The 15,842-nt window shown below is 53.4% G+C and overlaps 1 non-coding gene across 1 annotated transcript; it reads left to right on the top strand.

The window, feature by feature from the left end:
* Positions 1 to 1,358: 1,358 nt before the first annotated feature.
* trnat-ggu (transfer RNA threonine (anticodon GGU)) lies at positions 1,359 to 1,431 on the top strand. The gene has a single exon. It is a non-coding gene; the product is annotated as a tRNA-Thr (tRNA).
* The last annotated feature ends 14,411 nt before the right edge of the window (positions 1,432 to 15,842 follow it).

Genomic DNA, 15,842 nt, shown 5'->3' with positions numbered 1-15,842 from the left:
CAATAATATTAGTATTAATTATATTTAACTTTTAATCCAAAACTTGAAAACCAGTTTCCCAAGGTCTGCTATGACAAATGTGAGAGGCGGCGCCATCACACTTGCGTCAAGAGACCTCCAGTAGATGATGGATACCTCTGCCCTGTTTGCAACTAAAAGTGTACCTGATTATTTATTGTTATTATTTATACCTATTTATTGATTTTCTTGATTTTGTTTGTTTATTCATAACTATATATATTGTTATTCGTTTAATTTCCCCATTGTTTGCATGGCTAATAATATTTCTACATGTTTTCTTTTAGTTGTATTTAATTATTGACATTTTCATTTTTCTTAAAACCTGTTTCACTTCAAAATGTTTTTGTTTGTTGTAATGAAGGCTAGCCGCAAATTCAACATGGCAGACTCACCAGGTGTTGGCAATCGCTCATCAACCATCCAGATCCACATATAAGGCGCTCCTGCCTGGGGCTTTACCGGTTCATCGGCAAGCTGCATGCATTAGCTCTCGCTTGTTGGTCAACCCCACAGGATTATCATGTCTGACTCGGATTCTGACGCCGCTCAGAGGCCTCCGAGCCGTCATTCTGGCATTTCCAAACCTGCTTTCCCCGCTCCCTTTCGTCGGAGCGCCCGGCTCGCTCCTCTCTCTGCTGCCGGCTCTTCAGCATTTGTTCTCCGGTCCAAGGGCATCCGCCCAGCCGATGGCCTCGGCTCCGATCAGCTCGCTTCTTTGGCAGAGCTTCTCCAAACCGGCGATTCATCCACTCCTTCCCCACCCACAGCTGGTAAGGTCCAAGAAGCGATCCCCGCCTCCGGCTAAGCGAAGCCGAGGCCGTCCCCGTCCCTGCGGTTCCTCCGCTCCAGCTTCGGGGCCCACCTCAGCCGCGAGCCGCTCAGATTATTCCACCCCGGTTGGTTCTCCGCTGGCTTCGACTTCTGCCCTCCCCCTGCTCCTCGCTTCCCGGTCTTCAGCTCTGCCTCCCCTGGACGCCCAGCAGCTCATCTCCTCCATGGATATATTGCAACAATCCATCGCAGCTCTCTCCACAACACCTCCTGCCCGCCGCAGCAGCTAGCCGCGCAGCCCCAGCTAGCCGCACAGCCCCCCTCCGACTTCTTCGGAGCAGCCGAATCAACAGGCTTCTCAACTTCTCCAGGGTGCGTTTTCCCTCGCCGAAGCTCGCCCCGGCTCAGCATAGGGTAAGATGCGGGACTCTGTCTCCGTTGTTTTAACATGCCTCACCTGGTCTCCCTGTTTGCTTCCTCATGCTAGGCCGTCGGCCACAGTAGCGCCCTCTGTCCCTCCATTCCGTTAAGCCGGCCCCCTCCAGCTGATCACCGTGCAGGTAACAGCCCGGCTAGCTCAGTCGGTAGAGCATGAGACAGGTAATCTCAGGGTCGTGGGTTCGAGCCCTACGTTGGGCGTAGCTGTACAATCAACAGATGTTTGCACTTAAGTCAAAGTTCAGCTCTGTTACCACCATCACAGCATCCTCAGTGGTGCCTCTTTGAATGATCAAATAAAAAATGATGTCTTGCTAACCAGGACCATTTATTTCTTAGTCTAACGAAATGATGTAGCAGCCAAGAACTGACCAAACTGTTTGGTAAGGCGCTGTTAACACACGATCAGCATGTAAAGATGTTGGTGACACCATGTTTCATAAGTGTTGCAGCTCAACTATGATAGAGTATTAACTTGTAATGATATTGACTAAATCAGACCAGGAAGAGAAAAGATGACCAGAATATTGATAACGATGGAACTGACTATGATGTTGACTCTGATGTGAAAACAGTCGTGTACGTTTTAAGTGAGAAATGCAGGCGTATTTTTCTCTTGCTGTCTGGAAGGCAGAACTTTACAATTGGAGGAAATGTTCGCATTACCTCAAACGGTCTTCACATTGCATTTCCCACAAGGGAAGTCAGGGCTGTGCTGTGACACAATACGTTTGGTATGCGGATATGTTGCAGACCACATAAAGAGTCCTTCAGCGTGGCGACATGTACACAGCTACACCACTGCATTCAAATGTATAGAGGAGCTCCTCGAACAGCTAGCTGCGATTGTGAGTGCAGCCTTGAGATGAAATGGCTGTCACTGGGGCTGCTGTTGGCATTGTTAGGATTATGGCTGCAGCACATTTGTTTTAGTGTTCATGACATGCAACAGCTCGATGCAAAGCGACGGCTGCTGCAATGCAGCATTAAAGCTGCCGTGTCTGGAGCAGCATAAGAAGCATAAGCTGTTACAGCTGGACATAACCACAGCAGTAGCCATCACAGCGAGTGACTGTGCTCACATCCCTGCCCTGCTCTGCTCTGCTCTCCCGTGCTTTGCCGTGCTCTGCTGTACCCTGCTATGCTATGCTCTGCCCTGCTGTGCCCTGCTCTGCTGTGCCCTGCTCTGCTGAGCCCTGCCCTGCTGTGCTCTGCTGTACCCTGCTCTGCCCGGTTCTGCTCTGCTGTGCCCGGTTCTGCGCTGCGTGCCCTGCTCTGCAGTGTCCTGCTCTGCTCGGTTATGCTCCTTGGCACTGCCTCACGCCCTGCTGCTGCCCCGTTAGACGGGGCTTTAATCTTTACTGCTGGTAGCTGCTCGAATGTTATGACGCTTCTGCCTCCTGCACAAGGCCACACTGATCTACGGGACATTTGCAGAGTATCGTGCCGCATGATAGATTTTGTTATTAGTTGTTTTTAAACCGACGCCACTGTATTCTCAATCAGCCGCTCCCAAGGCAGTGTGACAGCAGTCGTCTCTCATTGTGTCTGGGCACACCTCACACAGCTACTTTCGTCCCCGATCAATGAAATATTGTTTTTAAAAGATTTTAGCCACTCGGAGCTGTTAATATTTGAATAAGTAAATGGGTCCTTTCGTGTAGCAGCTGATCTGCTGGCTCTACTTTGTCTTTCAGCGACTCGTGTTTTGCATCCATGTCAGTGGTTGCAGGGTTGCTAACCTTTGCTTTGAATTTTCCCCTTTTGTAAAGGACAAAAACACGTTTTACATTTAATAGTTTATTTAGGCTCTCCTGCATAGCTTTGACCAGCGACGTTTCAAGCTCCCTCATATTCGATCCCTCCCAGCTGGCTTTAACTTCCATGCAAAACTCTATCATCTGGGCTCATGCCCGAGTCTGTTCTCTAACCATGCCATTAAGCTCCTCCTGAAGGGCATGGCTAAGCACTCTCCTCCCCACCATCGATGGCAGAAAATGCATCACTTTTCTATTCTTAAGAGCCTTCTTTTAACCCAGAGGTCGTCCCCCTTTTCTTCGTACCTTAAAGCACTCCTGTCAAGTGTTTTCTCTTGGCCTTCTACGGACTCCTTCGGGTAGGCGAGTTCACATCTCAGGGCGTCTTTAACCCGTCAGATCTGATGCCCGACGACTTGGTTTTGTTCCCGATCACTTTGACCTCCACCTCAAACATTCTAAGGGCAAAGGCCCTGCCGACATCTCCATAGCCTGTCTCGGCGGCCCGTTTTGTCCCTTCCTAGCCATGATTTAATTTGCTGACAAACGCCATAAACCCCGCCCCTTCATTGCTGATGGTCATCCCAGCCGCTTCACACTCGGCTGCGAACCGCTCCAGTGAGAGCTGAAGGTCACGGCCTGACGACGCCAACAGAACCAAATCGTCCGCAAAAAGCAGAGACCCGATTCTGAGGTCGCCAAACCGGACCCCCTCAACGCCCTGGCTGCGCCTAGAAATTCTGTCCATAAAAATTATGAACAGAATCGGTGACAAAGGGCAGCCCTGACGGAGTCCAACCCTCACAGGAAACATGTCCGACTTACTGCCGGCAATGCGGACCAAACTCTGACACCGGTCATACAGAGACCGAACAGCCCATATCAAGGAGTCCGGCACTCCATACTCCCGGAGCACCCCCCACAAGAGTCCCCGAGGGACACGGTCGAACGCCTTCTCCAAGTCCACAAAACACATGTAGACCGGTTGGGCGAACTCCCATGCACCCTCCAGGATCCTGCGGAGGGTATAGAGCTGGTCCACTGTTCCACGGCCAGGACGAAAACCACACTGCACCTCCTGAATCCGAGATTCGACTATCCGGCGGATCCTCCTCTCCAGTACCCCCGAAAAGACCTTACCAGGGAGGCTGAGGAGTGTGATCCCCCTATAGTTGGAACACACCCTCCGGTCCCCCTTTTTAAAGAGGGGGACCACCACCCCGATCTGCCAGTCCAGAGGCACTGCCCCCGATGTCCACGCGATGCTGCAGATGCGTGTCAACCAAGACAGCCCCACAACATCCAGAGCCTTGAGGAACTCAGGACGGACCTCATCCACCCCCGGGGCCTTGCCACCGAGGAGTTTTTTGACCACCTCGGCAACCTCAGCCCCAGAAATGGGAGGTCCCACGTCCGAGCTCCCCAACTCTGCTTCCTCATCGGAAGGCGTGTCGGTAGGATTGAGGAGGCCCTCGAAGTACTCCCCCCACCGACTCACGACGTCCCTAGTTGAAGTCAGCAGAGCCCCGCCCTCACCATACACGGTGTTGACGATGCACCGCTTCCCCCCCCTGAGCCGCCGGATGGTGGACCAGAATCTCCTCGAGGCCGTCCGGAAATCGTTCTCCATGGCCTCCCCGAACTCCTCCCAAGCCCGAGTTTTTGCCTCAGCAACCGCCGAGGCTGCGTTCCGCTTGGCCTGTCGGTACCCATCAGCTGCTTCCAGAGTCCCACTGGCCAAAAAGGCCCGATAGGACTCCTTCTTCAGCTTGACGGCCTCCCTCACCACTGGGGTCCACCAGCGGGTTCGGGGATTGCCGCCACGACAGGCACCGACCACCTTGTGGCCACAGCTCCGGTCGGCCGCCTCAACAATGGAGGCACGGAACATGGCCCATTCGGGCTCAATGTCCCCCACCTCCCCCGGGACATGGTTGAAACTCCTCCTTACAGGGGATTCCGCCAGCCGTTCCCAGCAGACCCTCACAATACGTTTGGGCCTGCCAGGTCTGACCGGCTTCCTCCCCCACCAGCGGAGCCAACTCACCACCAGGTGGTGATCAGTTGACAGCTCCGCCCCTCTCTTCACCCGAGTGTCCAGGACATACGGCCGCAAGTCCGATGATACGACTACAAAGTCGATCATCGAGCTGCGGCCTAGGGTGTCCTGGTGCCAAGTGCACATATGGACACCCTTATGCCTGAACATGGTGTTCGTTATGGACAATCCGTGACGAGCACAGAAGTCCAACAACAAAACACCACTCTGATTCAGATCGGGGGGGCCGTTCCTCCCAATCACGCCCCTCCAGGTCTCACTGTCATTGCCCACGTGAGCATTGAAGTCCCCCAGCAGGACGAGGGAGTCTCCCGGAGGAGCACTCTCTAGTGCCTCCTCCAGGGACTCCAAAAAGGGTGGGTACTCTGAACTGCCGTTCGGTGCATAAGCACAAACAACAGTCAGGACCCGTCCCCCCACCCTAAGGCGGAGGGAGGCTACCCTCTCGTCTACCGGGGTAAACCCCAATGTACAGGCGCACAGCTGGGGGGCGATAAGTATGCCCACACCTGCTTTACGCCTCTCACCGCGGGCAACTCCAGAGTGGAAGAGAGTCCAACCCCTCTCGAGGAGGCTGGTTCCGGAGCCCAAGCCATGCGTCGAGGTGAGTCCGACTATATCTAGCCGGAACCGCTCAGCCTCGCGCACCAGCTCAGGCTCCTTCCCCAGCAGAGAGGTGACGTTCCACGTCCCAAGAGCCAGCTTCAGTAGCCGAGGATCAGACCGCCAAGGTCCCCGCCTTCGGCTGCCGCCCAGCTCACATTGCACCCGACCCCCATGGCCCCTCCCACGGGTGGTGAGCCCGTAGGAAGGGGGACCCGTGTCGTTTCTTCGGGCTGTGCCCGACCGAGCCCCACGGGCACAGACCCGGCCACCAGGCGCTCGCCGGCGGGCCCCACCCCTGGGCCTGGCTCCAGGGGGAGGCCCCGGTGACCCGCGTCCGGGCAAGGGAACACGGTGTCCATAAATATGAGACCATGGTCTTCAGCCGGAAAACGGTGGAATGCTCTCTTCGGGTCGGGAATGAGATCCTTCCCCAAGTGGAGGAGTTCAAGTATCTCGGGGTCTTGTTCACGAGTGAGGGACGAATGGAACAGGAGATTGACTGACGGATCGGTGCGGCGTCTGCAGTGATGCGGGCTCTGCACCGGCCCGTCGTGGTGAAGAAGGAGCTGAGCCAGAAGGCGAAGCTCTCGATTTACCGGTCAATCTATGTTCCTACCCTCACCTATGGTCACGAGCTGTGGGTAGTGACCGAAAGAACGAGATCGCGAATACAAGCGGCCGAAATGAGTTTCCTCCGCAGGGTGTCTGGGCTCTCCCTTAGAGATAGGGTGAGAAGCTCGGTCATCCGGGAGGGGCTCGGAGTAGAACCGCTGCTCCTCCGCATCGAGAGGAGTCAGATGAGGTGGCTCGGGCATCTGGTGAGAATGCCTCCTGGACGCCTCCCCGGTGAGGTGTTCCGGGCCCGTCCCACTGGGAGGAGGCCCCGGGGAAGACCCAGGACACGTTGGAGAGACTATGTCTCTCGGCTGGCCTGGGAACGCCTCGGGGTCCCCCCAGAAGAGCTGGAGGAAGTGGCCGGGGACAGGGACGTCTGGGTCTCTTTGCTCAAGCTGCTGCCCCCGCGACCCGATCCCCGGACCAGCGGAAGATAATGGATGGATGGATGGACAAACGCCATAAACCCCGCCCCTTCATTGGCCCCTCGTTTCTCACTCCCGACGGCTCCCCCATGACTGCAGCATGGTTCATCAGATTCCCTAGGAAATCCCTGGCTCTAGCTGACCTTTCCCCTCTCCAATACTCCGGACATTCGTTTCGGATTGGGCCAGCTACATCCGCAGCCGTCCAAGGTATTCCCGAGGCATCTCTCCAACAGCTCGGTCGCTGGTCTTCGGCAGCCTACTCCTCCTACATCCGTCCAGACCTTCAATCCGTGCTCGCTGCTCAGTGCTCGCTCAGCTTATAGGTAAGCTCTCGCAACTACTGGTGGTGGAGTCCTTCAGCTCTAATTGTCGCTTCTCTCTCTCTCTCTCTGGCAGCACTATCTCTCTGGCAGGAAAAGGGGGCTTTCGATCTCTATGGCAAATCAAGTGAGCTCACTCTCCCCGTTCTCTCACCGTTCCTGCCGCAGCCCGGGCGGGCTCACCGTTCCTGCCGCAGCCCGGGCGGGCTCACCGTTCCTGCCGCAGCCCGGGCGGGCTCACCGTTCCTGCTGCAGCCCAGGTGGGCTCACTCCCTCTTTCTCTCTGTCCGCAGGCAGCCCAGGTGGGCTCAATCCACGGCAGCCAGGCGGGCTCACTCTCCCGTTCTCTCTCTCCGCAGGGAGCCCAGGTGGGCTCACTCTCCCTTTCTCTCTCTCCGCAGGCAGCCCAGACAGGTTCTATCCACAGCAGCCAGGCGGGCTCACTCTCACGTTCTCTCTCTCCTCAGGCAGCCCAGGCGGGCTCAATCTGCCGCAGCCCAGGCGGGCTCACTCTCACGTTCTCTCTCTCCGCAGGCAGCCCAGGCGGGCTCAATCCACGGCAGCCAGGCAGGCTCACTCTCACGTTCTCTCTCTCCGCAGGCAGCCCAGGCGGGCTCAATCTGCTGCAGCCCAGGCGGGCTCAATCCATGGCAGCCAGGCGGGCTCACTCTCCCTTTCTCTCTATCCGCAGGCAGCCCAGGCGGGCTCACTCTCCCGTTCTCTCTCTCCGCAGGCAGCCCAGGCGGGCTCAATCCACGGCAGCCAGGCGGGCTCAATCCACGGCAGCCAGGCGGGCTCACTCTCACGTTCTCTCTCTCTCCTCAGGCAGCCCAGGCGGGCTCAATCTGCCGCAGCCCAGGCGGGCTCACTCTCACGTTCTCTCTCTCCGCAGGCAGCCCAGGCGGGCTCAATCCACGGCAGCCAGGCAGGGTCACTCTCACGTTCTCTCTCTCCGCAGGCAGCCCAGGCGGGCTCAATCCATGGCAGCCAGGCGGGCTCACTCTCCCTTTCTCTCTATCCGCAGGCAGCCCAGGCGGGCTCACTCTCCCGTTCTCTCTCTCCGCAGGCAGCCCAGGCGGGCTCAATCCACGGCAGCCAGGCGGGCTCACTCTCACGTTCTCTCTCTCCTCAGGCAGCCCAGGCGGGCTCAATCTGCTGCAGCCCAGGCGGGCTCAATCTGCTGCAGCCCAGGCGGGCTCAATCTGCTGCAGCCCAGGCGGGCTCAATCTGCTGCAGCCCAGGCGGGCTCAATCTGCTGCAGCCCAGGCGGGCTCAATCTGCCGCAGCCCAGGCGGGCTCACTCTCATGTTCTCTCTCTCCTCAGGCAGCCCAGATGGGTTCTATCCACAGCAGCCAGGCGGGCTCACTCTCCCGTTCTCTCTCTCCGCAGGCAGCCCAGACGGGCTCAATCCACGGCAGCCAGGCGGGCTCACTCTCACGTTCTCTCTCTCTCTCCTCAGGCAGCCCAGGCGGGCTCAATCTGCCGCAGCCCAGGCGGGCTCACTCTCACGTTCTCTCTCTCCGCAGGCAGCCCAGGCGGGCTCAATCCACGGCAGCCAGGCGGGCTCACTCTCACGTTCTCTCTCTCCGCAGGCAGCCCAGGCGGGCTCAATCTGCCGCAGCCAGGCGGGCTCACTCTCACGTTCTCTCTCTCCGCAGGCAGCCCAGGCGGGCTCAATCCACGGCAGCCAGGCGGGCTCACTCTCACGTTCTCTCTCTCCGCAGGCAGCCCAGGCGGGCTCAATCCACGGCAGCCAGGCGGGCTCACTCTCACATTCTCTCTCTCCGCAGGCAGCCCAGGCGGGCTCAATCTGCTGCAGCCCAGGCGGGCTCAATCTGCTGCAGCCCAGGCGGGCTCAATCTGCTGCAGCCCAGGCGGGCTCAATCTGCTGCAGCCCAGGCGGGCTCACTCTCACGTTCTCTCTCCGCAGGCAGCCCAGGCGGGCTCAATCCATGGCAGCCAGGCGGGCTCACTCTCCCTTTCTCTCTATCCGCAGGCAGCCCAGGCGGGCTCAATCTGCTGCAGCCCAGGCGGGCTCACTCTCACGTTCTCTCTCTCCGCAGGCAGCCCAGACGGGCTCACTCTCCCGTTCTCTCTCTCCTCAGGCAGCCCAGGCGGGCTCAATCTGCCGCAGCCCAGGCGGGCTCAATCTGCCGCAGCCCAGGCGGGCTCAATCTGCCGCAGCCCAGGCGGGCTCAATCTGCCGCAGCCCAGGCGGGCTCAATCTGCCGCAGCCCAGGCGGGCTCAATCTGCCGCAGCCCAGGCGGGCTCACTCTCACGTTCTCTCTCTCCGCAGGCAGCCCAGGCGGGCTCAATCTGCCGCAGCCCAGGCGGGCTCAATCTGCCGCAGCCCAGGCGGGCTCAATCTGCCGCAGCCCAGGCGGGCTCAATCTGCCGCAGCCCAGGCGGGCTCACTCTCACGTTCTCTCTCTCCGCAGGCAGCCCAGGCGGGCTCAATCTGCCGCAGCCCAGGCGGGCTCAATCTGCCGCAGCCCAGGCGGGCTCAATCTGCCGCAGCCCAGGCGGGCTCAATCTCAATTCAATTCATTTTTTATTTATATAGCGCCAAATACAACAAATGTCATCTCAAGGCACTTAGATAGTAAGTCCAATTCAAGCCAATTGGAATTCAATTAATTAATAATAATCATAATTCATAAAATAATCCAATTCGTTCATATAGAGCCAATTCAAAAACAATTTCCTAGCTAAGAAAACCAACAGATTGCACTGAAAACTTTTTGTTTTTCGGTCCAATCTCCCGGCCTGAGCGGCGTGCCTGAGGCGACTGTGGAGAGAAACGACTCCCTTTTAACAGGAAGAAACCTCTGGCAGAACCAGACTCAGGAAGGGTGGCCATCCGCCTCGACCAGCTGGGGTTTGAGAAGACAGAAAGGGGGGGGGCCGCGGCGGCACTGTAACACCATTCAAAGGATATCTGTTGGAACAGGGAAACACGAGTTAATGACCACAATAATATCACATATACATAAAGAGAGTAAAGTGAGGAAAGGTGTGACAGATGAGGCCCCCCAGCAGTCTGGGCCTATAGCAGCTTAACTATGGGATGTTTCAGGATCACCTGAGCCATCCCTATTCAAGGTAAACACAAGAAACTTGTGATAACGAAAATAAATAAATAAATAAAGGACCAGACTCAGTGAGTAATTCCCTATACTCCCTATATAGAACCATCTTTTACAGCCACAAGCTACCTCAGCCTCTCACCAACTGCACACCAGTCACAGCGGGGTGGGGATGCAAACCCTGGTTCGGGTAGGGGGAGAAATAAAAGAGGTAAGATAATCGGGAATGGGATTCAAACCCTGGTTCGGGTAGGGGGTAATGAAAGTATAGAAGGTGCCAGAGGTGGAGGCAGGACAAGACACACTAGCAGACACACTATCAGATTCAACAGACCTAACTATAAGCTTTATAAAAAAGGAAAGTTTTAAGCCTGGTCTTAAAAGTGGAAAGGGTGTCTGCTTCCCGGACATTTACTGGCAGCTTATTCCACAAGAGAGGGGCCTGATAACTGAAGGCTCTGCCTCCCATTCTACTTTTAGAAACTCTGGGAACCTCAAGTAAACCTGCAGTTTGGGAACGAAGTGCTCTGTTAGGAAAATATCTTACAATGAGATCTTTAAGATATGATGGAGCTCGGTCATTAAGAGCTTTATATGTGAGGAGAAGAATCTTAAATTCTATTCTGAATTTAACAGGGAGCCAATGAAGAGAAGCTAAAACTGGAGAAATATGATCTCTCCTGTTAGTTCTCATCAGAACTCTGGCTGCAGCATTTTGGATCAACTGGAGGCTTTTCAGAGAATATGTGGGACAGCCCAATAATAAAGAATTACAGTAGTCCAATCTTGAAGTAACAAATGCATGGACCAGTTTTTCTGCATCACTCTGAGACAAGATGTTCCTGATTTTAACAATATTACGAAGATGAAAGAAGGCAGTCCTAGAAACCTGTTTTATATGCGAGTCAAATGATAAGTTCTGGTCAAAAATAACTCCAAGGTTCCTCACTGTAGAACTAGAAGCCAAGGAAATACCATCTAGAGTAACTATATAGCTAGACAATTTCTCCCTGAAACGCTCAGGTCCAAAGATAACGACTTCAGTTTTGTCTGAATTTAGAAGCAGACAGTTCTGAGTCATCCAGGTCTTTATGTCTTTAAGACATGCTTGTAGTCTGACCAACCTATTGGGTTCATCTGGTTTTATAGATAAGTACAGCTGAGTATCATCAGCATAGCAATGGAAATTTATGCCATGCTGTCTAATAATGTTACCTAATGGAAGCATGTATAAAGTGAAAAGAATCGGTCCAAGCACAGAACCCTGGGGAACTCCATGACTTACTCTGGTGTGTGAGGAAGATTCTTCATTTACAAGAACAAACTGAAATCTATCAGATAAATATGATTTAAACCAGCCTAATGCAGTTCCTTTAATCCCAATAACATGTTCAAGTCTGTGTAATAAGATACTGTGATCGACCGTATCAAATGCAGCACTGAGATCCAACAGGACAAGCACAGACACAAGTCCGCTATCAGAGGCTAAGAGGAGATCATTGGTAACTTTCAGCAGTGCAGTTTCTGTGCTATGATGCACTCTGAATCCTGACTGAAACTCTTCAAACAGATTATTTCTGTGTAAGTGATCACAAAGCTGAGCTGCAACTATTTTTTCAAGATCTCTCACGTTCTCTCTCTCCGCAGGCAGCCCAGGCGGGCTCAATCTGCTGCAGCCCAGGCGGGCTCAATCTGCTGCAGCCCAGGCAGGCTCACTCTGCTGCAGCCCAGGCGGGCTCACTCTCCCGTTCTCTCTCTCCGCAGGCAGCCCAGGCGGGCTCACTCTCCCGTTCTCTCTCTCCGCAGGCAGCCCAGGCGGGCTCAATCTGCTGCAGCCCAGGTGGGCTCACTCTCACGTTCTCTCTCTCCTCAGGCAGCCCAGGCAGGCTCACTCTGCTGCAGCCCAGGCGGGCTCACTCTCCCGTTCTCTCTCTCCGCAGGCCGCCCAGGCGGGCTCAATCCACGGCAGCCAGGCGGGCTCACTCTCACGTTCTCTCTCTCCGCAGGCAGCTCAGGCGGGCTCAATCCACGGCAGCCAGGCGGGCTCACTCTCACGTTCTCTCTCTCTCCTCAGGCAGCCCAGGCGGGCTCAATCTGCTGCAGCCCAGGCGGGCTCAATCTGCTGCAGCCCAGGCGGGCTCACTCTCACGTTCTCTCTCTCCGCAGGCAGCCCAGGCGGGCTCAATCCACGGCAGCCAGGCGGGCTCACTCTCACGTTCTCTCTCTCCGCAGGCAGCCCAGGCGGGCTCAATCTGCTGCAGCCCAGGCGGGCTCAATCTGCTGCAGCCCAGGCGGGCTCAATCTGCTGCAGCCCAGGCGGGCTCAATCTGCTGCAGCCCAGGCGGGCTCACTCTCACGTTCTCTCTCCGCAGGCAGCCCAGGCGGGCTCAATCCATGGCAGCCAGGCGGGCTCACTCTCCCTTTCTCTCTCTCCGCAGGCAGCCCAGGCGGGCTCACTCTCCCTTTCTCTCTCTCCGCAGGGAGCTAAGGCGGGCTCAATCCACGGCAGCCAGGCGGGCTCACTCTCACGTTCTCTCTCTCCTCAGGCAGCCCAGGCGGGCTCAATCTGCTGCAGCCCAGGCGGGCTCAGTCTGCCGTTCTCTCTCTCCTCAGGCAGCCCAGGCGGGCTCACTCTCCCGTTCTCTCTCTCCTCAGGCAGCCCAGGCGGGCTCTCTTCTTTTTTTTTTTTTTGGAGGGTGGGCAACCCTTCTCACAGGCTCCTTCCTCACCTTGCAGCCAGTCCCTCACCAGCTCGGCCCCGGCTCAGTTTTTTGGGGGAAGATATTCAGCATCTATCTCCCTATGCCGGACTTGCAAGCTCACAACGGTTCAGTTTGCATGTCCTCCGCCGGGGCCCGAGCGCCAAAGAAATATTGACAATAAACCTTGCAATTGTCTCCTATCTCTCCGTGTGAGTCTCTCCAGGTTGAAATGGTGTTTCAGTGTTTTGAAAGTGGTTTAAGTACAGTTTTATTTAAACTTGTCATTTGAATAGTTAATTCAATTCAGTTTTTATTTACATTTCATATTGCCAAATCACAACAAATGTCAAGGAATTTCAAAGATACAGTCCAATTCAAGCGATTTAGAATTCAAATCTGTCATGATCGCATTTGGCTGTGGTGTTTTGGTTTTGTTCTAGGCGGGGCTGAGCAGGTATCCAGGAAGTCCTGGGTGGAGTCTGGACTGCTCCTGCCAGCACACCTGCTGCTCATTTAGAGCTGGCTTCTTAAGGATCTGCAGGAGTTCCAGTATTCCCCCGATTGTCTCAGTGGTAATCAGGCCAAGCAGTGTTCCACAATGTTGGAAGAAAGCTTTCTTTGTTTAACTGTACCTCTCCCTGTGCTCTCAGTGCAACCTTGCTTCTCCTGAGATCTTGGATATTTCTGCTGACTCCATCTCAGTGTCTGGACTGACAACCTGCAAACATACCATTTTCCTGCTTTTTGTACCTCCCTGCGCACCCCGCAGCCATTTCTTGGACAAACCACACCGCAGCCTGCATCACTCACTTACGCTGGACCCCTGCTGGAAAGATAGGAAGCGCTCACTGAGCTAAACAGATTGTCATTATTGAATTCTCCTGGACCAATCTAATGATCCCCTCTTTTCACAGACATAATCACTAGACTGGATTCTCTGTGGACTCACTTTGCAACCCACTTCTATTAATAAACCGGTTTTCCTTCATATCTCTGTGTCAGTCTGCTTCTGGGTTCCATCTTGTGTGTATCAGCTATTTCATAGCCCTGCCAAAATCATTGTAATACAGTCATAACCCACTCAACTCAATGTCATTAAATTAAAATTAGTCCAGTTCATATACCATTTTTAAAAGAAATGGGAAATAAAAAAAAGTTGCCTAGCTAAGGAAACCAACAGATTGCATGAAAACATCTAACTCCTCCTCGGTTCAGTCCCCCATCCTGAGCATGCACAAAGTGACAGTCGAAAGAAAAAACTTCCTTTTAACAGGAAACAACCTCCAGCAGAACATCTGCCTTGACCTAAAAGCTGTATTTACATATATATATATATAAACACACAAATATATATACATTTTATTATATTCATTTAGAATTTTGAAATCACAATTATAGATAATGCAGGAATATGCATGTTCGGTCAACTTGTGATCCTAAATTGAGGGATGTTTGTTTGTCTCTGTATGGAAGCCATCCACGGTGTACCCTGCCTCTCACCCAATGGCAGTTGTGATAGGCTCCAGGTGTAGGGAGTAACAGGGCCTTGACCAGAGGTGGGTAGTAACGAGTTACATTTACTTGATTATGTTTTTGAAAAATTATACTTCTAGGAGTAGTTTTAAATCACTATACTTTTTACTTTTACTTCAGTAGATTTGAGTAGGACAGAAGAAACTGTCCTCTTACTCCGCTACATTAGGCTACAATGAGCTGGTTACTTTTCTTCTTACCTCTTTGGTATTCTACGCCTCATTATTTTTATCCCCCCGCGTACGCCTCATTTTAATGTTTTATTCTGACAGAGACAGAGACCTCCGCCAAAGGCTCTACCACCTGACTGTGTTCCACCAATCAGACGCAGCCGTGCAGTCTGGTCACGTGACCGTACTCAATCTCAGCGGCGGGACGGGTTAGCTTTAGCATTAGCAGTCGTAGCAAACAAACAAAGAAACAGATGAAAAATGTCAGAACCAACGGTGGGAAATGAAGACGCAGACGAGGCCTCATACTGAAAGCATGTTTACCTTACAAAGAGTGAGAAACAGCAGCTACATTATGTGTCTTCTGTGTCAACCAAAACAAACGCACATTTCAGCAGAAACTCAACATCTAACTTGAGGAAACATGTAGCGCTAAGTTTCCTAAACTCGTTTTTCCCCCATGGATAGATGAATGTTTGTTTTTTAGGTTACATATGGGTTACATATGTTTTAAACATTTCCTAAGTCTCTTTTATTTTTTATTGAAGTTCTTGAATTTACCTGGATTATTTTAATTTAAGCTATTTTGTAATTAATTCATTCATTTTAATTTATTTTAACAATTGGATGAACTCTAATTTGCCTAAAGATGATTATTTAGTATTTTTGTCTGTCTGATTGAATGCTTGTGTTAACAAATAAATCAGAAGTTACTCAACAGTTACTCAGTACTTGAGTAGTTTTTTCACCAAGCACTTTTTTACTCTTAAGGCTCTAGCATGGTTGCCGCGTCTGCTCGCGCGAGCGGTGTTGATGACGTCACGAGTTCGTGCCCGCCATAGGACCCTATATAGTGGCGCAAGTCGTTGCGCCAGTAGTTGCAATTTTGTCCGTCACAGAGGTGGCGCTGCCAGGTGAAGGTTACCGCTACTCTACAACCACGAAAGTGGAGAAGAAAACAATGCCGCTGTCAAGAGCAAGAATACTGTAATTAATGATACTGCTGCAGTTTTCAGATCATTTAAATTTTTTAATTCAGTTAATAGAGGTGAAGGTTTGAAGCCCGCGGCATCAACAGAGTCTCTGCCCTCTTCTTTGCCTTCACGTATCTGTCCCGTAGCTTCTTCCACACATTCTTACAGAACTCTCCCTCTTTCCCCAAAGTTCTGCCCATCTCTGCCCACCAGTTTTGGGAGTTTACGTGCTCCCTGTGCTGTTTCACTGCAGTGTCGTACAGCTGCCTGTACAAACGCACCTCCTGACTGAGCCGGTCTCACATTGGTCCATCCGGTTCGTTGTGCTCGGCGCCGCCAAGTTACAAAAATCGACTGGTG

The sequence above is a fragment of the Odontesthes bonariensis genome, chromosome 5 (assembly GCF_027942865.1).
Source record: "Odontesthes bonariensis isolate fOdoBon6 chromosome 5, fOdoBon6.hap1, whole genome shotgun sequence".
Taxonomy (NCBI): Eukaryota; Metazoa; Chordata; class Actinopteri; order Atheriniformes; family Atherinopsidae; genus Odontesthes; species Odontesthes bonariensis.
The sequence above is the reverse complement of the archived record's forward strand: the minus strand, read 5'-3'. Positions and strand labels throughout refer to the sequence as shown.